Here is a 26,658-nt window from a genome sequence, read left to right as displayed (position 1 = left end):
AGTTTTGTGGATGAATGGACTGTTAAGGGCTGGCTGAGTGAGATTTCACATTAAAGCGGGTTAATGATTATTAAAACTAATATTTATCAACATGACAAGGATGAAATTATCCAAATGTAAATGCATTCTAAATGATTTTTTGTTAATGTCGTGGGAGATCCAGGAGCAGAAATATTACTGATGGTTGGTTAGCCAAATTACATGTTGTCAACCTGATTAATTAGAGCTATCTGGCCTGCTGACTGATTTCTGCTTAATGTTGGGGTATAAATAAGTAACTGTTAAAGCATGTGGACAGCAAGGGTAAATCAGGACAAGCTGTCAGTATACATTCATCTAAACATTGATAATTGCTAAATGAAAGAAAATAGAATATGACTAAATTATTGCTCAATGGAGCTTTTTAGTGGCTGTTGTGTTACCAATGACCACATGCAGAAAACATGCAAAACCACAATTTACAGCTTTAATTAAATTATCCACTTTTCCAGCTATTTGACATCAATTTAAAAAGGAAGCCTTCACTTTCTGTTATTGAGATGCTGTTTCAAAGATGCCTCAGTGGTGCTGTCAAAATTTTTTAAATCTGTTTGCTTGCCCAATTTTACGACTAACAAATTAACCTACTAGTATATTAAAATAATGGCTGCCTAAGATTGAATGACCGCAATGTTATTCCTGATCGATATTAACCTTATAAATTGTAACCACATTTTAATCTACACTTATTTTTAATAGTAAGAAAAGTCTATAGCATTTACCATGACGTTGTCGGCTGTCATATTTCTAAGGTCACCCTTTAAATCAGCTTCTTGTAAACACTCGGGTACATTTCACTCTAAATTATTGTCAAAAATGCAAACAGCGTTACTTAAAACTCTTCAAGCCTCTTTGGGGATTTGGAACGATTAAATAACTCAATAAGACTCTAACTCAGAGGGCACGTCTCAGAAACCTACATATCACTAAGTGCACTGAGGAAAGCCAGCTGGCGCAAAGCTCAAATGGAAATGAGCAAAGGAAGTAGCAGGTTGGGTGCCGAAGTCATGAAAAAGGTATATTCATGGAAATGAGGTTGGCAAACATGAAGCCAGTCCTGTCCTGTACAGTCTGTGAAGTTTCGAGAACATTTCAGTGCTCTGTCCTGGATTGGAAACTCCTACTGATTTCTAAAAATATATTCAGCAGGCCGCGAGGTCTATCATGAATCAGACGAGTTTCCGTAAATTGTTTTTTATTGTTTGCAGAATGGTTAAAGGATCTGTTCTGTTTTTCATTTTATGTCAATGTATTTGAGCAAAACTGGTCTTGGCCAGATGTATATTGTATATGCAGCTTTTTAGGTCAAAATAAGACAGCAGTGCACTGTCTGCATATAATTGTAGAGTGTTTCAGTTTTATTGTCTGATAATCAGGAAATGTGCGCATGCTAGTTGTTGATATTGTTGCAGTGATGACAAAACTCCGCTCTAGTCTCAAAGTTGTGAAAAGTGCTGATAAACTAACTCACTGGGGTGAATAATTAGCATGCTCTGAATGCATAAAGTAAGTAACCCATTTAAAGCTAACCAATTCTGTTTTTCACAGAATCAGATACAATAATAAGGTACAGCACCTTTTAAGATGACTTGATGTTGTGATTACATTTTATTGTATGTTTGTACTTTCACTTTTACTTGCAAAAACAACAGTGTTATGTCAGTGTTATCATAAATCTTAATAACTAGCATCAAAGTGCCTGTTTGTCACTTTTTGGATGAACAAATGTGAGAAATTAGAAATGCTTGCTAAGCTATTCACAGTTGTTATCATTTATTCAGACACAAACATAATGTAGTTTCTAAATATGCACAATTCTCATGTGGTTTGTTGAGCAGTGTTCAAGTACTCACTATTGGCAATCATTTGTTGAAAATATAATCATTTCTCAAATGCCATACAATTTGCACTTAACTCAATTGAAAATGTCATAAATCAGAACACACTGACACACAGCCAGCTCTTTATCAGACTGGCATTTTTATTTATGGTGTTATGAGCTTCTGTTATTGTTTAAAATGACATTATTGCTTTGACAGTGCATATGACCTCTGTATGAACTGTGCTAATCATTACAAACATTTATACTGAAGTAAGTGAGTACTATCAATTTGTTAATGGTTTCTATTCTAATTGCCCAAACTGATGCAGGGCTTTAGCAACTTATACGAAAGTGCTAGATCTTGTTTAGTTATTTATGTCTCCCTGAATGTGGGTAGAGGTGTAAACTGTCAGATTAAAAAGTTTTAATGTTTCACTAGTAAAAAAAAAAAAAGCCCAGATACAGTCGTCAATGCTTCCTCTCTTTTTCTCTCTCCTGGTTCCTCCATCTAATCCAACTGCAGTTGCTATTAAAAGCCTGCTGGCACACTCCCAAGTGGCTTTTAACCAATATCATGCACTGACTGCTATAAACATACAAAGCTAATATGAAAAGCCAATGGGTGAGTCAGCTGCAGGTAAGGATCACGACTCAAGTGTCTAGTGAAAAATAAGCCTTACATAAGAGAGACAGTTTAAGTGTATTGCAAAACAAAAACATAAACAAACAGCAATAACATTTTGTTTATTTTTTTAATAATAAATTAATATTTAGTAATAATCAATTATAAAAAAATAAAAAAATTGAATGGTTGATTTCTAGAATTTCCAAGAGAGAATAGCTGCAGCCGCTGTGGGAGTTTAGCACCAGTGGCTGCAGAATGGAGCTTCCCTCTATGACATCCGATTCCAAAAAACTAAAACATTTATTTAAAAACTGGGAACAATTTATTAATTTATAATAGCTACCCTGCTCAGGTTTACTGATTTGTTGTTATTGCTGGGTTTCTTTCTGGGGAACTTTCTATAGGCCAATAATATGTAATACAGATGGGGGTAAGATAAAATGTATATTGCTAAAATTCTAATTTTTGGTATAATATAGTGAGTTCTTGGGTTTAGTCACTCATAGAAATGATCACCAAAATGTGTGTCTTTGTCTTTTGGATATTTCCTGGCAAAGTACAATGTAAACAATAGAAAACGTGGCTCCTGCCTCCATATCAGCACATTCTAGAATCTGAAAACTACCAATTGATAAGATACACAAAAAACAGAGAAAATCCATTTGTCATGGCAGTGTAGTGATGAGAGTCAGAATGGGAATCTTGCTTCGATACAGGGCGATAGTGTCACGTGTCCTGACTGTATTCTGGTCATTCGATAGTTGACGCATTTGTGGACAGAGAAGCGGAAGTCTCCAACTGTTAGCACTTTTAGGTGAGTGCTACAAATACCTGTGACTTATCAAGGTTATTGATACTAACAAACTTAACACAATGACAAGAAGAAAGAACCAGAAAAGATCTACCATTATGGTGATCAGCTTGTTAAGGCTGCTTTAAGCCATCGTCCTGAAACAGTGGAGGAAGGCCTTCAAACAAGTCTAGATTCTGTGCAGATTCCTCAACCTGAAATCCACATTTGTCCTGTCACAATCAAGGAGACAGACCAGGGGAGCATGGCTTAGTCTCCACAGGCTATTGACATGGGTCCAAATGTGGACAATAAAGCCAAAGATGAGAGATGGGAAACTTACTTAAAATGGAGAAGCAACAAGAAAATCCTGGAATGGAGAACCAGCTCAGGCTTTTCTGCTGTCAGAGGACTTTCTTCCAACTAAAGGCCTAGGAATGCACATGGTTCTTTCCAGAAGAGACAGGGTGGTTCTAAAACCAATCCTGAAAAACAGCACTAGGAAAGCATTGAGAGGGGATGGAGGAATTCACGTCCTAACTCAAAAAAAGAGACTGCTGACACCAACTCCAATGCTGACCGAAGATATGCCAAGAAACCCTAGCATCAAAATAATGGAGCTGAGACATCTCCAGCACCTAAAAACTCAGTCCCAAGAGGAGGAAGAATACCTTTCAATACTGGACAGGGAACAGAGAGAAAAAACAATGATGGCAGACCTAGTTGTCATAAAACCAACAGAGAAACATCCCAAGATCCTAAAAACTGGGAAACAAATGATGGGAGGAGTGGCAATGAACCCCGACCAGATAGAGAGGGATCAAAAGTCAAAAAGGCACAGACTGAAGCAGCACAAGTTTCACAGGAGCCAGAAAAGCCTAAGTTTGTGCCGGCTTCTCCACCCAAAGAAAATGTCTGGTTTTAAAAAAAAATGAAAAAACGTGGGAGGACAATCCACCCAGGCAAATGCAAATTGCACAGACACAAACTCCTATAAAGAACAACCTCGGCACTAGTAGTAGACAAACTTTGAGGTTACAAGCTCTCTTGATCCATCAGCAGTGCCACAACACTAACCTCAATGTGGTCAAAAAACCATCAAAATCTGCAGCACACTAAACCAAGTGCTTGGTTTTATGCTGAAATAATAGACTCCATCACAAGACTTTCAGGAGCTCAGCAAACACGAAACAAACTGAGAAAAAAGAAGAAGAAGAAAGCCAAGGATTCTGCTTCCTTAGTGCGCTTTTTTTTCAATGATGAACCTGAACATGATGTAATCTACCTCAACTAGATTCACCCCAGGACACCACCCTTTGCCCCCTCCCCCCATCCCCAACAAAAAAAAAATCCCCTCTTTTCTCAACAAATATTCGGCATCAACATGCCCGATCTCCAGTGGACAGTTTATACTCAGTTCTGAGGAGCAGAGGAAAATCTACTGTTGACTCAGGTGAACTGTATAATTGTCAATTCAACAATGAAATATAGTTCATCTGGGTGTTCAGTAGGGTTTTCTTGCACTAACTGGGATTTCACAAAGCTGTCTAAACTCATTTCCCATTATAATTGCCCTGTACCAATACCAGCAACAAAAAAATTTTATTAAAAAAATTCAAAAACAATATAGAGTTTTATTTTTTCTGCAACAATAAAATCTCATGTCTGTGTTTTATCTTAGACTAGAGTTTTTTTTTTATGTGAATGAATGCAGTCTGTTTGTGAGGTTTAAAATTTAACTGACTTTACCACATCCTAGTGAAATCTGCTGCTTATGCACCCAAACTTTTCACACTAAGTACCTAGGAGAAGATTAAGATTTGCCACACTAGAAGATCTTACCCAAAGTAGGACAAATATGTGAACAAAATAGCTGTTCTACTTCCCTGCCAGTTGTGCGTGTATCACAGTTTGAGAACCACTATGTTAGACTAGCATTTAGCATTGCAGACTTTATAGTGTTGTTGGCGGGTTGGTGTTAATAGTGCCCCCTAGTGGTCATTTTTGACATCAGATTCACTTTGTCATATTCCTTGATAATGATAATGTGATATTATCTCTTATCTGGATGTCATGTTTGATAGCACAGAGCAGATGGTGATGGTATTTCAAATGTATAGTATGGAGTGGATAATAAGTTATTAAAATAACCAACAAGCCCATTGTATTTAGCTATTATCATAAGTACTGTACTGTCTTGCTTTCGAACTTCACACGGCGCATTTGTGTTTCTGTCTTATGCATATAGTAATGATACTTACTCAGCACAAAACAGTGGTATCATACTGTGTCTTAAAGCTCTCTGACCTTGTACTGTGTTTCATCTCAGTATCCTCCAACATACTGCCATTACAGGTTATAAGGGCGTCCTGAGTGCTTTTTAATGGATGCAAACTATAGTACAAAGCACACATCCTCGTAGGACGTTTCTCCTTTCTGTTGTCACTAAGTTGGGACAGACTGTAGATTGGACACTTCTCGAGGCCGTTGAGTGTCCGAGTCCATCACGAGTCCATTTCCTAATGCACAGCTGTCACACTGTGTCCTTGTGTGATGACATGGGCGTCCTGCATCTGTCCATCGTCATGCATGAGTGACACTGGAGCACAGCCGTAATGCTTTTATCCAACTAACGGGTCAGCGGAGACCAAACATCACAGCTCAAGGTGGCCTGTGTCATGGTGGCGCCCACTCAGACCCCTGCAGTTCCAGACAGGTACATGGGGCAAATAGGCCTGTCACAGTAAGTTTTGAAGTGTGGTAATTCACGCAAGTAATAACTTTAAAGGGCCTATATGAGACTATTTTCTAATCTTTATAATGTTGTTTCCTCATCAAAAAAAAAAACCCATGAAGTTATGTTTGTTTCATTCACATTTGCTGAATACACAAACCCTGCATGTTTACGCTGAGTCAAACGGAAAACACTCTTCCACCTTGTGATGTCATGTGGTAATAAAGGAAGTGCTCCACTGTGTTTTTAAACTCCATGCACTTTCACTAGAATTATTTGGATGATTTCAGCCCTGGAATTCCCAGTCGCTTTTAAACAAAGGGAAAATTGTGACTATTAACTCGAAAACTATCACTACATGCCATCAGAATTTAAAACAGCACATTTTGAGCTTTAGAGATGTAGAAATTCTTTCATGACCAAAAGCTAAGAGTAAATTTTGTGTAATATAGGGCCTTTAAACAACATTAGCTGCTATGGATAAATGATCAAATGAAGCTGGCATCTATATAAGTCCTAAGTTTTAGTTTGAGTAATATTTGCTTATCATATATTTTTACATTTTTGATCCCATTTTGTTTTTAGATCGACATTAAAACCTGGAACGGTACTACAGAGTAAAACTAATCTTCTTCTTGGCTAAATCTGGCATATTTACAAATGTTCATTGATATACGCTGATATACGCTGCCCCCAAAATAACAAATAACTCAGCTCACAAAAGCAAGAGTTTCTCACTAGTATTAAGAGAAAGTATCTGTGATATATATTGTTTCATCTATCAAAAGTCAGTAGTTGGTGACATAGGGGCTTGTGGGACATTGAGCCTTAGTCATTCACTTGGGGAGCTCGTAAATCACCACACACTTCCATTGTAAAGGAACAGCACAGAGACCAAAGCCACTAGTTGCTGATACCTGAGACCCCCCACTGAGTCTTATTATGAGATATCGCTGTGAAATCTAAAACTGGTGAAATTATGATTCTGCCACCTGGTGTCAGCAATAATGAAGCACAAACTTCAAAAAAATATATTTTTTACTCCTCAACTTTTCCAGAAGTTGTAAATTTAAGTTGTAACACATAACTAATAGCCACATTAATGTCACCAGAAAAGGTGATTTGCAGGTTTAATGCTTATAAAAGTCCGGTAAATGTGTGTAAAAATATTCAAAACATATGTTATGTAATTTATTATGTACTAATCAGAGGCAAAAAGGCTAAATTACTTTGGTGAATTATTACAATCTGCAATCATTCAATCTGTATTTAATCATTTCTGTAATACATGAGGTTTTGCACAGTTAAAGGTTGTGTGAAGAGAGAATGTCCCCCTCAATCCCCCCCCCTAAAATGTACTTCACAATACAAACTTATCATCAGACATGCTGCAAATTAGAGATAGATCAATATATTGACTTTTTAGCGTATCAGCCATCAGCTTTAAATCACCAGTACAAACCTGTTTGGTCATTTTGCTTCCTTAATATACACACAGAGCTTTATTTTAACACTTTAATATGAAGTGATAACTCCACTAAAAGTGACTACACAGCTCTTATAGGTTTGTGGTAAAAAAAAAATAAATACAAAACGGGTTGTGGGTGTGTTTGTAGTAAATTTAAATTACATAATTTGAGGAAAATAATTGGAAATGGGCCTACATATCAACCCAAAAATATCTGCAATATCAGATGATCTCTGCTGTAAATCTCACACTGTACAGATTGACCCCGTGACAGTGACATAATGACATAAACTGATTAGCCTGTGTATTTGATAATGAGCTTGTGGACAACTGGTAACCTAATAACACATCTCTGAGCCCATTATTCTGAATGTACACTGGTATCTCGAACCGTCATCAACTCAACATGAAAACTGTTTATTATCTGTTATAATGACACTCTCCAGACCAATATCTTTTTATTGTGTAATGTGAAATATATATATATCTTTGTGTGTGCGCTTATGCATGGATCCGCCTTTGAAAGAGAAAGGGGAGAAGGCGAGATATCCAGCCAAACAGACAGATCAGATAGGAAGTGGACCGACAGCGGAAGAGCTGAGATGGAAGACTGATTTTATCGCCGCCCCGATGTTACACTGAGAAGATTACTATTTGAATCTTGGCTTGAGTCCACACAGCGCTGAAATTAAGGGCTGAGCTGCTGTATTTGTGCAAGAATAATAGACAGTACATTTAGGAATAAAGGCAAAGAGAAATACTTGATGTCAAATGGTTTAAATAGGTCTTTTGTCAGGGTTAATGGTGCTCTGTATTGTTCAGAAAGATGTATAGGGAACAAGATTGGCCATAAAAGAAAAAAAGCACTTGTATTTTTATGGAGCATGGTATTTAAAGCACACAAGCTGTTCTGCTCTGAAAGATGATTGACAAGACCAGATTGGCTGCAAATACAAAAGTCTGTCAGAACTCCAGAATAAAATCTGACTGAACACATTTAATTTTATTTATAATTATATTTTACCCAATATCACAGCGCTATAACGTTTCATGAAACCTTTTCTATATTGAATCACTTCTGGGTGAATGAAGGATTACATTGACACTGCAATAATGTGAAAGCTAATAGGAGTTAGTGAACAGTGTACGATCGAGGCAACATGACGGCTTCTGTGTTGAGAGGTCTAGAGTCTAGGCTTCGACTACAGGATGAATGTCTCTCCCCACTCTCTACCTATTTCTCTTTCTACAATTTTGACAGAAAATCCCAGTAAGTTAAAGACCTGCTTGTCTCAATGGAGACGTTATTGCTTTGCCTGGAATGTTCCATGCTAAAACAAATCTTCAAAATATGCTGTCTAATTTAGGATTGGACTTGATGACTTGACAGATATTGTTTGATTGCCCAGTGGTTTTTGTCTAGCTTTGTGTGTGTGTTTTGAGCGTGGAGAAAGGGGTGGGGTGTGGGAGGCTTTTTTTCGTCTATTTTTGTTTTTGTTATGTAAAATTTCAAAATAGAAAAAATAAAAAAATCATAATAAAATAATAATAAAAATATATGGTCTAACTGTGCACTGACTCGCCTCTCCACAGATCTGACCAGAAAAGTTACATAGAGCACCTATAATTTGACATATTTATTTAAAATGAAATAGTCTGACATTTTAAAACATCTTTCATTAATCTTACAATGTTGTTTTTCTCTCAGTTGGCCAAGTCACGACTCCTTCTCACTGTATAGCGCCACGTCTTGTGTCTCTTTTTTCTGTAGATGCTTGGCCTTGAACAGCTTGAATTGCCTCTGTAGTTGCGTTAAAGCTGTAACTTCAATACAGTGGCCTGCCCATCCACACCTTGGAAAAAATGTTGGGATTTGTTTGTTTCTGTGAAAATATAGGGTTTATCTGTGCGTAAAGCAGTTGTGTTTGTCTCTTTGCTGCAGTTCTCTCATAAGCTTCTGTCGCCCCATAATGGTGTTTTTATTCAAAGCTCAGTAATGGCTTTTCTGCTCTAGGGCCACCACAAATCTGCCAATTTCCTCACTCATCTCATCAAATGCTTTCAAATGTAGAAATAGTGCATTGTTGTATGCGCACTTGCTGCACCTGGTCATTTCCACATCATGATAACCACACTATGAAACGTCTATCCTATCTCTATTACAGCTCATAGAAACATAGTGTAGTGTCTATGTCTGTGTGTGTGTGTCTATGTCTGTGTTTGTGTGTGTGTGTGAGGGGCTTTGAAATGGAGCAGTCCATGTTTGACCTGAAACCTTCATCTGAAATGAGACTTCAGAGGACCCAGGCTCTGAAGTGGGCCACAGCGAGACTCTATTAATGCAGCAGACAGGAAACCACCTCTGTGTGAGCTGGCATTTATCCAGCTCATTTGTGACTCAAGTTGAAAGATAGTTTGAAATTAAAATGTTTGTGTAAATAAGTTAGATGTCGCTGCATGTTTAACAGTTTTTAAATTTAGGTCTTGTTTTTCGAGGTTCTTCATTTGGATGTTATGAGTCATTTGAGCGTTATGACTCAAATGAAGAATCACTTGCTTTTATGAATCTCTATGGTGACTGTAATTCAGGGCATATTTAACAGATATCAGCAGATAATATTCCTGTTGTTTTATCAACTCCTCAGAAATCCCATTACTGACAGATGAAGATTATCCTTTTGTGCTGGCACCTGTTGGCAGGTGGAAAAATACTGGGCAGCAAATGAGCTTTTTGTCCTCAGGGCTGAACTGTGATGACAACAGGGTCTGTGGTCAGTATCTATCAAAGTGTGCTCCCAATCACACAGTGGCCTGTCAGTGGTGATGTTTATGGCAGTGAGGCCTGCTTCAGTCCAACTGATGAGCTACTGTAGAGCAACTTCAGAACATGTGTTAATGGATTACGCTGAGCTGTTTTTATGCATACAGAATATAAGTATACATAAAGTATATGTGAGCACAAAAGTTTTCATAACTCTACATTTGAAGTAGCAGCCCAATCCCTGAGAGTCTCTCTTAGATCAACAACTTTGTATTTTCTAAAACAGCCGCAGGCCTTCACACAATGTGCCTCACACTGGTGCACCCCAAATCCCCCAAACTCAACTTCACTGAAAAATATATGGTTGAAACTGCTCTGCTTACTTTAATGTCTGTACCCATAAAGCAATAGTCCATCTTTCTTCTCTAAAAACCTGTGTGAGAATTGGGTCTCAGGACACAGCTTTGACTTATCATAAATTCAGGCACATGCCGTGTGTTTTAGCGAGAAGCTTACAATTCTGCATATTAATCCAGGAGGAGCCAAAGGCAGAGGCTCAGTGCTGTCGGCAAGAGCACACACTAACTCACATTTGTGAAACTGACAAACAACTCTCCGTCAAACTAAATGCACACAGGGCAGACAGGTTTTAAGAACTCACAACGTAAAGTAAATCTAAAGACAATTTGCCTAAAAGCTTGTGTTGTGGAGTGGATGACTAACCATCTTTAAAGGCCCATTATGATAATTATTGGGTGATTGGGGTAATTAAAGTCTACTCTATGTACTTTTTATTCATCTGCTGAAGGTAAAAGCAATAGTCAGGTGAATAAAAGAAAAAGCATTTAGACAAGCTTTAGTCCAAGGCTCTGAGTAAAAAAAAACATGGTGAAGAAGTCCCCGAGCAGTGAAGTTTGCCTCTTTTCTGTCAGAAGTAGATATGTTCATCTCTGGTTTGCTCAAGTGTAAAACGTTGGGTGTAGCGGCTAACACTAGCGTTAGCCTCCTTGTCTGTGTCTGTCTCTGAATTGTGATGTTCAGTGTGAAACTCCAGCCTTGTGTCTCACTGCAGCAAAATCATGGGTCAGTGCTTCGTATAAACGGCTCCATCTGTAACTGATTGTAGAGTTTTCTTTTGGCAAACCACCTTTTCTTTTGCACTCGCTCTACTGCCATACAGTTTCAGTCTCTCATGAAATCAGACAATATAAACACAAAAAACTAACAAGAAAATACAATCCCTATCTTGTTAAAACGAGAAGGGATAATCTGACTGTAGACTGACAGAGACATTTCATTTTTAAGCAAAGCAAGGCAAGTTTATTTGTAGAGCAAAGTTTGAATACAAAGTAAAGTTAAAATCACAATATTAAGCAGTCAGAAAAATTAAGAATCATAATTATTAAAACAGATTTCAAAAGCAGTCAAGAGTGCAGAACATATGTAGCAAGTCAATTAGAAATTCAAGCTTCATTGAGTTCTATGTTTGAAGTGTCATTAATGCTTTGTGTTATGTTTCTATCAGCAAAAGCAGATGCAACTGTTTAATTTCCTAAGATGTTATTTTGCTGAAAATACTGTGGAAAAATATTAAATTAACAATTAATTTTAAAGCAATATTACTTGATTTCTTAGGGGTGCATTGTGTAACTTTTCTTGGGGAGGGTCCATCAAATGTTATTGCTTTGTCTAGAAAGTTTCACAGTATGGTATTAAATTTCACATTATGGTACTTTCTATCTTCATGGAGACTAAACTAGATCGAGTTACAGGTCAGATCTGTGGAGAGGCAACCCCGCTCACAGTTTCTAGGTATTTTTGAGCAATAAAACCATCTGTAATTGAATAAGTATAAGGTAGATCTGATTAATGTCTTACTGTGGAACATACCAGGCAAAGCAATGACATCTCCATAGAAACAAGCAGGTAATGGACACCCAACCAAGAAGTTACACACCTCTGAAGTTATTTTTGAGTGTAATATTCAGAGTTTCTAGTGTCTCTTGTTATTTTCAGCCATAGTTGTCTCATCTTTCCTCAGTGCCTTCTCTGCCAACATTTTATTTCTTGTGAGTTTAAAATCTCTCTCAAACAAAACCATCTTTGTGTGCTAGCTTTGAGCGCCTGGACAACTCTCATAATGACTCTTGACCAGTGTCCAGCCTCCACAGCCTGCTGCTCTCTCCCCATCTCTCTCCTCTCATTACAAACAATGCACCCAGTCTTCTCTCTCGTATCTAGCGTACATGTGTGTTGCCAACCATTCGGATGTTTTGCTGAGATAACTACACCTTTGTCGTCAGGTGTATTAGCTTATGGGCCTGTCATGGTTCTGTGCTGTTTAGACCCTTAGAGACTTCACACTGCAGCTTTTGTACATCATCTTTTTGTGTGGAGACAAAACTCAAGGCCCCTCGGTTCAGCAACTGTGACACTTAAACATATGAGTGTTTGCTAAGAAGTCCATGGTGCCTGCTATTGCTTGAACAGTAGTGAGACAGCTCCCTGGATGAGTTGCTGGGCTGGAGAGAAAGGCAGATTTGAAAATGTTTGTCAGAATTGAAAGTGGTGCTTGACTCCCCTGAGACTTGCCTTCAGCACACTGGCACTCCTGATGGTTCACTTCAATGAGTCAATGTGAAGGTTTGACAGCAACTTTGATTGAATTAAAAATCCACCGCTTAAATTTTTTGGCAAAAAATAGTCTAAAACAAAAGCATGTTTTCTTTTTGATGTTTTTATTTCACTGAGAAACATGTACCTTTTGTGTGAGGTGGTTTGCATCTTCACGAAAGTGACCACCCCCTGAGGACCTCTTCCTGTTTCTCTCCATGGAAATGCTGTTCATGTAGCTATAATGCTTTACAATATGTCATAAAACCGATCTTATCTCCATGGGGAATGTTCTGGAGAATGGTTTTGCCTTTCTATTTCTATGAAATCATGCAGGTGACGTGCCTCCTCCAGAAAGATACATGGTGTTGCTTTATTTGAAATAGGAGCCACTATTTGTGATATAATTTATGTTTATCGCATACTTTTCACTTGCAACTCTGTCACAAGTTATGTTTGTTGTTGTTTAAACCTTTTAAAATGAGTCAAGGTGTCATACTTGTGTAAACTTTTTATAGTTTCATACTTGTACATAATGTAACCTTAATTGGTATTTTAGACATATTTACAAAGCTGTATACAATCTCAAATCCCCTTGGTCCTCAGTATCAAACAATATTACCCATATCTACTTGAGTAAATCTTTGTAGTGTTTTTCCAGCTTCTGACTAAGGATGCACTGATACTGGTATTGATTATTGGCACCAATACTGAAAAATTAGCTGGATCAGGTATCAGTTATATGACAAGGATTACACCAATATCCTGTTTGAACCTTTAATTATATGTAAGAAGAGTATTTGCAGGCAGATTTTTCCTAGAATGTCTCATAATGTTTGAACTTTTATTCATAGAAAGCTGTTCAGAAGTGATTTGAAGGATAAATAACTGTTGCATAATATAATTGAAGCTCTTGTGTAATACATTAACTGTGTTTTAAGGAAAAAGGCGCCATTTTCTGTCCCTACATTGGTATCGGTTAATATCAGCACATACTTACAGTCAAAGTATTGATATCGGTATTAGAACTGAAAAAGCTGGATCGGTGAAGTCTTACTTTTGACATCTATGACTTTTCTAAAATAGTTATTATACAGTATTTTGCCATCACTGAGCTTAAACTGCTTCACCACAAATGGCCTTATTCCAATGAACAAATTGAGCTGAATTTATAGTCGCACATAAGACACCACTTATGTTAATTTGGAGGTGGCCGACAGATGACTCACCGCTGTTAAGAGTATTTCTAGAGCCTATATATGTACACAGTATAGGAGTCATTCACAGCCAGTCAATAGTGTATACCTGCTTCATACAGTCAATTAAATTATATGTGAAATCTTTCTTGGTGATATTGTTGCACCAGCACAACCTGTTAGCCCCGGTCATTGTAAATTGAGTTTAATACCTGGAGTATGGCTTCACAGATGTATACCTCAAGGCTATCTTATCCAATTACTACAGTTTATTTTTCTTTTTGTTGGGCTTTGGAAATTAATCAGAAAATATTGACTTTGAAAACATTTAGCACGGAGATATGACAAACAAGAACATTTGCATAGAGCAGATTTGTTTTCTAAGCTCTGAATGAGTTGTCAGTTTAACTTTGAATGTTGTCTTGCATGGCTGTTAAAGGTGCAATCCAGTCTCTATGGAGATATTATTGCTTTGCCAGGGAAGTCCCATGGTGTGACATTAAACACATCTAGCATTTATTCCATACAGGTGTTTCTATTGATCACAAATACAACTATTCTGTCTGTGAATAGGGTATCTGTGATGTATAGATAGGTTTAATCTGTACTGTGAAACATTCTAGCCAAAACAAACAAGGCAAGTGTATTTGTATAGCACAATTTATACACAAAGTAATTCAGTGTGCTTCACAGAATAAGAAATACATTCAAATCAAATCACAATAAAAACAAATCAAAACATCAATAATCATCATAAAATTAAAAAGAGAGAGAGGCATTAATTACATAAATTAAAGAGAATGAAAACCTTTCAGTCATATGCACAGCTAAACAGAACCATTTTGAGCCTGGACTTAAATAGTGTCAAACTAGAGGCTTGTCTCACATCAGGAAGACTGTTCCAGGTTTTAGCTGCATGAATCTGAAATGTTGACTCCCCTTGTTTAGTCCTGACTCTGGGCACCAGCAGGAGGCTGGTTCCTGAGGTTCTCAGAGTGCGAGATGGTTCATATGGCACTAACATGTCAGAGATGTACTTTGGTGCTCGGCCACAGAGAGACTTGTACACAAGCAGAGCCACTTTAAAGTCTGTTCTCTGAGCCACAGGAAGCCAGTGCAGAGACGAGAGCACAATGTGCTCGTACTTCCTAGTTCGAGTCAGGACCCAAGCAGTAACATCTCAGACAGGCAAGACAAGCAGGTGGCGGACCCTCCATTTAAAAGTTATGCATTGCACCTTTAAAGTTGTAATATTAAATTTATGTTGTAGAGTCCTTGGAATTAAAGTTTCAGTATTCAGACCAGCTTCCATATAAATAAGAACATACCAAAAAAATTATAAACTTAATTTGGAATAACTGACTCTGCTATGTGGGACTGAAGTTTCCAGCAACTGTACCAATGAAGTCCATGTACCAGTCCATATTCTGGTAAACATAACAAATCTTGTGTCAGCAAAATACACCTATCAAAAAGTTAAAAAGGCATATAAGGGACAACTTGTGTGTGTGTGTGTGTGTGTTTTTTTTTAGTTGTAGTCAGATTTTATAAGCAAACAGACAACCCTCATAATGCAAGTACTTGAAATTCTTTTTGCATAAAACACAGTGGTAGGGCTTGGCAATCTGAATATAAAAAAGCTGTGACGATATACTTTTTTGCTGATATCGTCATTCACTCCTTATGCACCTCTGTATTTTTACCCACTCATTCCTCTTAGTCAGCCCGTGAAGTGTGAATTCTCACAAAATTGGTCAGAAATATAAAGCTAGTGTACATACATTTATAATACAACTGTTCTGGCTCTAAGAAAACTGTGATATTACCATAATTTCCAGACTATAAGATACTACTTTTTGTCACTCTTTGAACCATGTCGCTTATACAACAATGCGGCTAATATATGGACGGATTATTTGTTTATCAACTCAGCGCGCGCAGCCTGAGTGCGGAAAGCTCTGCTGTCTGTGCGATTAACATGAAATTGCTAGCTCTGTTGTCAGCACTAAAACAGTTTATGGCCGTGTGATAAAATAACTTATGATGCTAAATTAACATTAGTGAGGGTAAATACAGGTGAGTACGTAAATAACAAGAAGTGTCTCAAACTTCAGTAACCGGACATCCATTCATACCTGATCGATACAGCTAGCCCCCGGGAGAGCCTGAAATCTGCTGAAATCCTACAAGACACTGACATGATACAAGACAAGACGGTGTCTCTTTCTGCGGGAGACATGCGCAGTAGAGCGTGAAGTGACAGGGGTGCAAGAGCGAAACAGACAGGAGAAGAGGTGATGCGCCGAGGAAGATGCTAGTTTGATTGTGTTTTGAACAGTTATTTTGTGCTTCCTGCACACACCCTCCTCATGGAAAATACACAAAGAAATGTGTATGATGCAGCTTTTAAGTTAAAGGCAAATGATCTGACTGTCGAAGAAGGAAATAGAGCTCTTGGTGAGACGTTGGCGACGGCAGCGTGACCAACTGACTCAAAGCAAAAAGACGACAAAAGCTTTCAGAGGCACCTGTGGCTTATAGACAGGTGCGGCCTATATACTATGTGCAATTTTATTTTTATTTTTCATTTATTTTTTATTTTATTTGATGCAGCTTATATTCAGGTGCTCTGAAATTATAGTAGTTGCGGTATTATTTTTTGGCATATGTCACCCACCCCTACTTAAGAAGAAGAAGAAGACGTTACTTTTAAATGAAAGCTTTGGCACAACTAATATCAAACTACATACATTATCCAAAGCACGATCTTGTCTCCATTAACAGATTTGCATTATATTTGCAGTGAATTATTTAGAGTTAGAATGATTCCACTAACTTTTGAAAATTTGAGTGGTGTTAGTTTAATGATGTTACTCAAGCAATAATTTAACATCATTAGACATCATTTGAATGTGCTTTGCCATTCTGTATCTGTTTTTAAATAACTTCTTAAAAGGCAATTGTTCACTTTGGCCTTTAACTCACTGAGATGTTGGCGTATTTATTTCAATATTGTCATATTTATTGGTTTATTCTGTGTTTTAATATTGTAGCACTTTGTTCAGCTTGGTTGTTTTTAAGGTGCATTATAAATAAAGTTTCAGTTGTCAGTCATTATGATTTTTGTGCATAATACGATTACTCTGGGACCCAAATAATCACCTTTAATAATACTTCTTGAACTCTTCACAATTGCAAATTAGGTAATCATAATTTTTGATAATTGAGCTCAATCCTTGTGCCAAGAAAAACACAGCGCTGTTGAATGTAACGTTGTGTAACTTTTTTTTTTCCATACTTGAGTCTTTTTACAGTTTGACAGCTTAGCAATTCATATGACAAGCTCCAATGATAGAGCTGTACAAGGCATAGTTGTGCTTTTATGCTGCCATAGTGTTTCACAGTGCCCCTTTCTCCTTCTTTCAAATCCCTTTGGTAGTTTTGCGTATAATTGGTTGGCAGTGTTCCTCCCACCATTCCCCAGCGTGGTTGTGGAGGGTCAGATCCTGTGGCAGTGGACCTCTTCACACAGAGCCTACCCACTCTGCCGGGGGTCTCGAGTGACTAATAGTGCTCATTCTCCGAGCGATGCCAGCCGCTAACACCAGGCCAGAGTAAAGAGGCTGCAGATAGGCACAGCAGGTGGACGAGTGGAGAAGCCTGACAAAGAGAAGAGAAGAGGGATACGTGGACGAAAGACCAAAGAGAATAGGATAGAAAGTATCAGTTGGGTGTGGGTAATTGGTATTCTACTTAATTACAGTTGATTGGTGGGACATGCATTGTGCTTTACATAAAGAGAGAGCAAAAAAGACCAGCGTGACAAAAATGAAAAGTATGTGGTTAGACGTGGTTATTGTATTGGATTCTTATATTGCAGATTAGACACTTTTGCAAAACATAGAAAGACAATGCAATCACATAGAGAAACTATATGCTCACTAATGTATTATGGGCACATACATTCCCATTCAGTCAAGAGCCGTTTCTGAAACTGCGCCAGGGCAAATTGACAGAGGAGTTGCAACCAAACGCCTATCTTAAAACTCACAAACGCACAGTCACCAGGGCACTGTAAACTAAAGCGTGAACTCCCAAGCTTAGTTAAGATTAGCGAGTGATAAGCGCTAGACCTCTTCAGAAACGTTCATCAGTGTTTTTAATGGAAGTCACGGACATCAGTGAATCCGAGGAGCACTGCTCAGTCCAGGACCCAGGAGCTTCTTACTGTGAGGTATGTGTGCAAATCATTATGTCCTTCTGCCCTTGAACATACAGTCTGAGTATTGTATTGTACTCTGTGAAGTGGAATCACACAAACTGAGCAAAAGATAAAAACTACTTCACAAAGCCCATTTTTCAAATGAACAGCTCTAATCAATTCTTGGTAATTTATTTAATCACCAACCGAGTGAAAATGAGCGCAGACTAAGGGAGACACGAAGAGCAATTAATATGAGAACAGCAGAGAGCATCCACTTGACAAATGAAAAGTATCATTTGTTTTATTTTAATTATAAAGCCTCTCATGTCGATTGCACACAGACGTATGACTAAATACAGAAGAAGGAGGGGGCTGTGATCATGTGTAGTTATGACATAGTGTTTTGTTTACACATGGAGCCACAGGGGTCTCGCAGTGTGAGGCCAAAGACACAGGGGGCGCTGCAGCTGGAGTCAGTCCATGTTTACTGAACCAAGTTGGCACTTCAGCAGTGCACAGTAACACTATGGGACAGTGGGCAGGTATAGTGAGCACAGAAGGTGACACAACATTGACCTCCTATAGATGACATTGCTTTCTGCACTACAGGTTTTTGTTGCAATATTTTCTTTCTTTTTTTTTTTTTACATTAAATAAATATTACTGAACTAGCTCTTACAAATCCTTTAGCACTTCATTATTATCCACATGTTTAGATTTTTGGTAAAGTGAAACTGCCTTAGTGCAGCCTGTCTGAGCTGCTGCATGTGAAATCACACCAAATATTGTGGTTTTGTCACAATTTACTTAGATTTGAGCTTTTTACATGTACCTGCTCATATACTCTCGTTGGAAACAAAGGAATAACACAGTTTTATCTTCACTAGTTGCTCCTTGCTGCTGCTGTCTGAAATCACATCATCATAATAGAGCGTGCTTGTAGACAAATTCATAACTAAAATGCATAACTCGATGAAGGAAATATTTCAAAGCTTTGCAGATTATAAGAGGTTAATTTGGAGTCGAAGCACGTTGGCAGCAGAACAGTGTCAGTGCATGCTGGATGTGACATGCATATTCTCCTCCTCTGCACTGTCCCACTGTCTCCCTCTGCTCTCCCTGTTCTCTCGCTCTCCTTCTCCATCTTTGCTCCTTCTCTCTCTCCTCTTCCTCTCTCCCTCCTCTTCCTCTCCTCTCCCAATACACTCCCACTCCTTTGCCTCTCCACTCCCTGTCCTTTTCCTCCCCCTCTCCTCTCTCCCCTTCTCCATCTTCTCACCCTCTCTCACTCCTCTTCTCTATCTCTGTCTCTCCTCGTCCTCTCCTCCATTTCTATACCTCCCTCTCTCTCCTTCTCCATCATCTCTCGCTTGCTCTCTTTCTCTCTTGCTTCTCCTCCTCTCTCTCCTCTTCCACTTTTTCCTCTTCCTCTCCTCCATCTCCACCTCTCCCATTCCTCTCTCCTTCTCCATCTTCTCTCTCTCTCTTTTTCTCTCCCTCTCTCAGTCATCTCCTGTCCCCCTCTCTCTCCTCCTCCTCCTCCTCTTCCTCTCCTCCACCTCTCCCTCTCCTCTCTCCTTCTCTATCTTCTCTTCCTCTCTTCCCTCTCTCTCCTCCTCCACCTCTTCTACTCCTCCGCTCCTCCTTCTCCCTCTCTTGGCCATCTCCACTTCCTGTCTTGTCCACCTCCTGTCCCTTTCCCTCTCTTCTCCTTTTCCTTCCCTTTTCACTCTCTCTTGTCTCTCTCTCTTGTCCAGATCCTCCTCCCTCTCCTCTTTCTCTCTCTCCTCTCTCTTCCTCTCTGCTTTCTCTCCCTCTCTTATCCATCTCCCCCCACCCCCTTCGCCCCCTACTCCTCTTTATGCATGAGCTTAAGGTTCATCTCAGGATCTCATTGGAAAAACCATTCCAAAAGAGGTATAACCCAGAAAAGAAGGCAAATTCATCACATTATTACAAAATACGAATAATTGTGCGGCTAATAAAGACACATTACATGGCATTTAGCTTTGGGCAAGATTAAGAGCAGCTGGAAACGGTAAAGTGGAAAGATTTGTATTAAACTGTAACTGTGTAAATTGTCTTCTTGTCTTTTCAGTTTTTTGACCCTACATGAAATAAATACATTAAAGTAAAACAAATATCAAATTCTTAGTTATCACGGTGCCCGATTGATGTTGCTAATTAAGTTTTTGCTTAGTTAATGAATCCATGGCAACTTTTTGTATGTATATTTTCATTCTCAAACAGGCTCCTATAGCTCTGATACAGGATTACATTCATACCATACTCCATACAACTGTTCAACAACTCACCCTTATGTAATAGATAACCTTCTGTCCTGTCAATCACTATTTCATCTTTCCACTCTTATTCCTTACGACCTCTTTATATAGCTGAGAGTCAACAGTTCACACCAGTTATTTGGAACCAGTCTCTCATTATTGTTGCTACTTATTTTGAATGTATTATTAGAATTCATATTTTTGCTCTTTGTTATTATAATATATTGTGATGTGTGAGCTACTGTGCTCAAATAATTTCCCTCGTGGATCAATAATGTTTGTCTAAGTCTAATAATTTTATATTAACTACTGATCACAGGCGGGCATAAATGCTTTTGATTAATAATGTTAAAGTACGCCTACACCACAATTACCCAAAGCACTTGCTAATGAGGCCGGTTTCTAACAGATGGTAGTTCATTCTGTTTGAGAGGGTGCAGCAGGTGGGTCTAGGAGGGTCTGCACTTGGCTTCTTGGCAAAAGTCTTGCCCTGGAGCAGATTGGTTGGAAGGTGCAAAGCCTAATATGAATGTTGTATGAGGAATGCCTAGCCCGTTGAGCCACACATAGTCTTGTTTTGTGATCCTGACCAAACAACTGCAGGATTTTCAGATAGGATTGGTCAACAGTGATTTGAAAAGGGAAGTTGGCTTATTATATTGGCTGAGTTCTGGGTCTACATAATGAAATTTGAGCCTTGGGGTTTGAATTGACAAGTGCTATAATAAGCGTCCTCACAGGGCTATTGCAGAAGTCCCTTTACAGCGCAGTGTGTCATTTTGGTATGTCTCAGCTAGATGGATGCCAGCAGACATTATTCTCAGAGCTGGTAACTAAAGATTTAAAATGAGCCAAGAGAAACCGATCCAATAGTACAAACACGAATTAACCAGATCTATGCTATGCCTGGGAATAAATCTGTCCATGCACAAAGCAATTACTACTCAATTTATGTGTGTCATTTTGGTTGATTATTTATCTTGTGAGCTTTAATCCATGTTTTAATGTTGTTATCTCATCACAAACATACCTGGAGGTGTGTTTTGTTTCATTCACACATGTTTAGCACACAGACCCTGCGGATTTAGGCTGAGTTCTTCTCTCAAACAGAAAACACTCTGTGCAACCTTGCGGTGTTATATGGGTAATACAGGATGTGCTCCACTGTGTTTTTAAACTCTATACACCTTTAATAGAATAGAAGACATCACAGGATAGACAGAGCATTTTAAGCTTTGGAACTGTAGACAGACTAATAATAGTTACTCAAACATGTGTATATGAGAAAAACACAACTCCAGGTATATTTTTGATGATTTAACAACATTATAACATGGTTTAAAGCTCACAATTTTGTCAGTTTTGTGTAATATAGGACCTTTAATGCCATAGTGTGGAAACTTCTAGGAAAAGCAATAATATCTCCATGGAAACAGGCAGATGGCAAACCCTCTCCCAGGAAAGTTACATAGTGCACCTTTAAGCTGCCTGATTTGTTGTATTTATGCATTGTGTTGTAGAGGGACTGACTCTGAGTTCCCCTGCTGATAACACTCCACAAACTGAAGACTGTCAGACTTTTGTGCCCACACACGAGGCACTTTGGAAAGCAAGTCATTCTTCTCTTAGACACTTTTTTTGTCTCGCTCGATTTTTTTCCACTGATTTGTTCGGCTTTTCTCAGTTTTTACAATGTGTTGGTACAAATCGAAAGGAAAACAGTGAACAATGGTGTGATTGAGACCTCGGTTGTTTAGCCATGATACATCAATAAGAGCCAAATAAACTAACCAGAATGCACAAAAGCTTATTTGTTTCTGAATGTCATTGCTTTTCCAGATAAGTTTGGAAATTATTGAACTATAGTGGAGATTTAGCTTCCAATGCCTGTCAAAAAAACCAAAAACTGCCGACCATATTTAAAGCTAGCCATTACCAGAGCCATATCTATGTGGGTAAAATAGGGATGTACTAATCCGATACCGGTATCAACACCGGCTTTGTAATATTCTGGTTGGACACATTGATGTAGTTGGCCTAGAAAGTCTCATGTTTTAACTTTTATTCATACAAAGCTGTTTTGTAGTGATTTGAGGAACACATCTGGATCAGTTGTGTCTTATTTTGTTTTAGTTGAAAGGAAATACATGCTGTTTTCAGTCTCTGCACTGGTATCAGTTGATATCAGGTATTGACAGATAAAGCTAATATCGGAATTGGAACTGAAACCTGAAAATCGGTAGAGAGGCTGGCGCCACCTAGTGCCACCACTCAGTTTCATTTCTCTCCAGCAACTAGGTCAGGAATCAAAATACACTAGACCAGGGATATCAAATCTCAAATCCACAGAGGACCAAAATTAAAAACTGAGACGAAGTCGTGGTCCAAACTAAATATTTATTGAAAATTTTCAAGAACATCTGCATGTTTTCTCTTCTTTTGAGATATGTAATGTTAAACACTGAATTCATAACAAGCATAATGTAAAATAATAACAACATTTTTAAATAAATAATGTCTCTGTAGCCTATCTGTAGCCAGCGGGCCAGCTCTAATATATATTTGATATGATCGTGCAGGCCAAATATAATTATATCGTGGGCCAAATTTGGGCCCCGGGCCTGAGATTGACATGTCTGCACTAGACGGTTTGCAAGAACCCCAGAAGTGCGAGTCCGGGCACCAGTCAATCAGTGAAAAGCCATATTCTGAGTTGGCAATGATTCCCAAGATCAAGGAGTTAAAGCCAGAACAAAGAGAATGTTTGGTGAATTTTATTAAGGGGAAAGACGGTATTGCCCTTCTTCCTACGGGACTTGGGAGAGCTTAATAAATCAGTTAGCCCTGTTAGCGGTGCATTACATACATCATGACCAAATAGCAGCGAATGCTCGCCTACTGTCGAGTGAACGAATCCTAACACTACGAGGTCAGATGGTTTCCACGAAGTGAAACCGGCTGATGAATCAGGCTAGAAAATCGGTGCATCACTAGGCAAAAAATATAACCTCTTGGTGCAATGTCAGTTATTTTATGAAAAGGAAATAGTAAACTTTTTGAACTCAAGCCCACACCTTGTTCTGTATTTTGGACAAAGCTATTGACGGCAACTGAAAATACAATGGACCAACAGACTTTATACTAGAGCCCGACCAATATGGATTTTGCTGTGGCCGATATGAAACCGATATAATGGGAGTTGGAGCTGCCGATAGTCGATATAATCGCCGATATATTTAGTGATGTAAAAATTCACTATAAATGTTGAATTGTTTAAAAAACTTAGGTTTGGCTCTGATGGATTTTAAATTGGGTTTATTTAGGCAACATTTATTGTTATTCTGCCTCTTTACATCATATTTACAGACAGTAGGTTGGCTTAATGGCATTTTTGCATCACATTCTAGACGCTAGTGATGGGTATTCCAGTTCTTTTTAGAGAACCGGCTCGTTTGGCTTGGCTCACTAAAAGCTGCTGATTCTTTTGGCTCCCAAGCGGCTCTTCAGATTGTTTTGTTGCAAGCAGGTCTAAAGCAGTCTAAAGCAGGACTGAATCAGGACTGAACCAGGTCTAAACCAGGACTGAAAAAGGTCTAAACCAGGACTTATTTATTTTATGATAAACTACAGCCAAATATGCTCGTTTTTTGTTTTTTTTGTTTTTTTATCCTATGTACACGCAAATTTCTCAAAGTTTCGTTTTCAGCCGCTGCCGCTGTCAAACTACCACGAGTCTGCACGCGGCGTGAACAGAAAAAAAGTGAGAGAAAAAGAGAAAACACGGCTCCCAATATGGATCAGGCTCCCGTCGTTCGCTTCAAAGAGCCGGCTCGAAGAGTCATTTCGTTCGCGACGGACCCATAACTAGTAAAGAAACTAGCGCTATTAGCCTTTAGCCGTAAATGCTGCGCGCCGCGGTAATTAATGATATGCGCAAATGTCATAATTCACACGTCTATTCACAGCTCATTTACATATCAGTGCTGGTCCAGTAACAAATATACGGCCAATATAGTCACTTTACAATAGACCAATAGAAAACAGACTGTTTATGTGCGGGAGCTACAGCAGCTAACCCATAACAAATGACTAAAACTAGCTTCAAAGTCGACATATTTCCAACACTCACCGCTCATACAGGCTCCTCCTCACATCACAAATCTGCACTAATAAATGTCCTTTTAATTCAGACTCAAACCGATTGTCCGTAAAAAGAATACAATCTCAATGTTTGGATCTGTGTCTGCGGATGTAAACAAACGCACATGAGTGACGCGACTCTGTGGTGTGTTCAGGGACAGACAGTACGGACACACACGCACGGATAAATGACTCCGGTAGATAAATACTGATGTGGAGCCACATATTAGGACATTTATCTGTCTGTAAATTGGATTAAATGAACATAATGTAGAGAGTCTAAGATTTTTAACGACGTATCATATGCCCACGTGAAATATCGGCCCCTATCAGCGGCCGATAGCCGATATGCCTCGAGGTGCCCATATCAGCCGATAATATCGGCCAACCGATATATCGGTCAGGCTCTACTTTATACTGCAACAGACTTTCTATATAACAAATTTTTTCTCTCCAAGCAATCCAGTATATCCAAATTAGCCATATGATTTACATTTCCTAAAACTTCCATTTGATAAATTTACTTTCAAATCAAATCTAAAGTTTGTTCACAGGAAGAATATATTAAGTGCAATGTTTTTTGAAGCTGATCTACTCTCTGTTCGTTAATCCCAGTCAATGTTTGAGGTGCATACAAGGATAGGAATACAATGGGCTAAAGTAGTCAGTAGTTATGAGCTCACTGTTTGCCCACAATGTTTTGCTAACGTGCTTCTGCATTCAAAGCAAAAGACTGAATGACAGAGTTGGGAGTTTGTAATTCAGACAAAATATCGTTGACAAATGTTATGAAGCTATGAGAACTTTTCATCCCTCACAACCAGAATAAAATTACAGAGGATTTATGTTCCACAGGAGAGGAGGCGGAAGCTGGTAATTGTGTAGCTTCTGGCCTTGTGTGATATGATCTTGTCTTGACATCTGCACACTGTATTGATAACATGAACAGAACATTGAGCTTCATTAGGGATGTTCAAATAGTTGTTTATTGTAAATTAGATCTGTTTCAAGATCTTTAATCTGCATGTAACTTCTCTGGTGGTGTGTGTCTGCCACCTGTTTGTCTCCATGGCGATGTTATTGCTTTGCCTGCGCAATCTTTCTTGGCAATGAGCTTATCTACCTTGCATGTGCTTTTTCAATTCTTCATGGATTATTTCAGGCAAAACAATAATATCTCCATAGACAAGCAAATGGGAGGACCTGCAACCAGAAAATTTACATACTGCTCATTCAAAGCATTGTAAATATGTAGGAAGGTACACATTGATATATAGGGACAAATGACAAATCAAAGTGTCAAAAAGATGCCTGTGTAGTCATTTGATTGGCCCCAGGTCTGGATAAATTATGTTTTCTTTACGTCAGTATGATTATGGTAAAAGTACCAAAGGTGCAAATCTTCTTCCGCAAATGAGACCAATGATTACTATGTGGAGAAAAAAAGACAAATTACATACCTGTCTCTATCTAGCTGGCTATCTCGATATCTAGGTCGCATTCACTGTCAAACTACACAATGCCTCTAGTTTTACCTTCGCTATTGTGAGATAGACTCAGTGCATTTTTAAGTGCATCCTCTTCCTCCCTGTGCCTCTAGTTTTGTCTTATTTTCCTGCATTCTCAGCTTCCATTTGTCTCTGTCTCTTACTGATGACAGATGGCAGCTGATGATGATGAATAGGACAGGAAGATATGAAGGCACCCAGGCCACTGCAGGAGATGATACCTATGTGTTTTCATTAAAAAGGCCTTTGTCAATAAGATTCTATTATTGCACAAATAATAATACAATGAGGAGAATAGCATTGAAGTCATTCTGTAGTTACCATGATGACAAAATGCATACATTAACAAACACAGCCAAAACATTTTTTTTTCTTGTCTGAAACTCAGGAAAAAATATTCATACTCATTGGCTGAGCAATCAGATCCACTGATCCACAGGTTGGCAGTGCAATTCCAACTCCCACAGATGAGC

General features: G+C 38.5%; 1 protein-coding gene across 1 annotated transcript in view; it reads left to right on the top strand.

Moving 5' to 3' along the window:
• Positions 1–26,658, top strand: part of syt7b (synaptotagmin VIIb) — a 103,769-nt gene that overhangs the window by 24,771 nt on the left and 52,340 nt on the right. The gene's annotated exons all lie outside the window — the stretch shown is intronic.

The sequence above is a fragment of the Boleophthalmus pectinirostris genome, unplaced genomic scaffold (genome assembly GCF_026225935.1).
Source record: "Boleophthalmus pectinirostris isolate CB_2022bp ecotype Guang Dong unplaced genomic scaffold, ASM2622593v1 HiC_scaffold_19, whole genome shotgun sequence".
Lineage (NCBI taxonomy): Eukaryota > Metazoa > Chordata > Actinopteri > Gobiiformes > Gobiidae > Boleophthalmus > Boleophthalmus pectinirostris.
The sequence above is the reverse complement of the archived record's forward strand: the minus strand, read 5'-3'. Positions and strand labels throughout refer to the sequence as shown.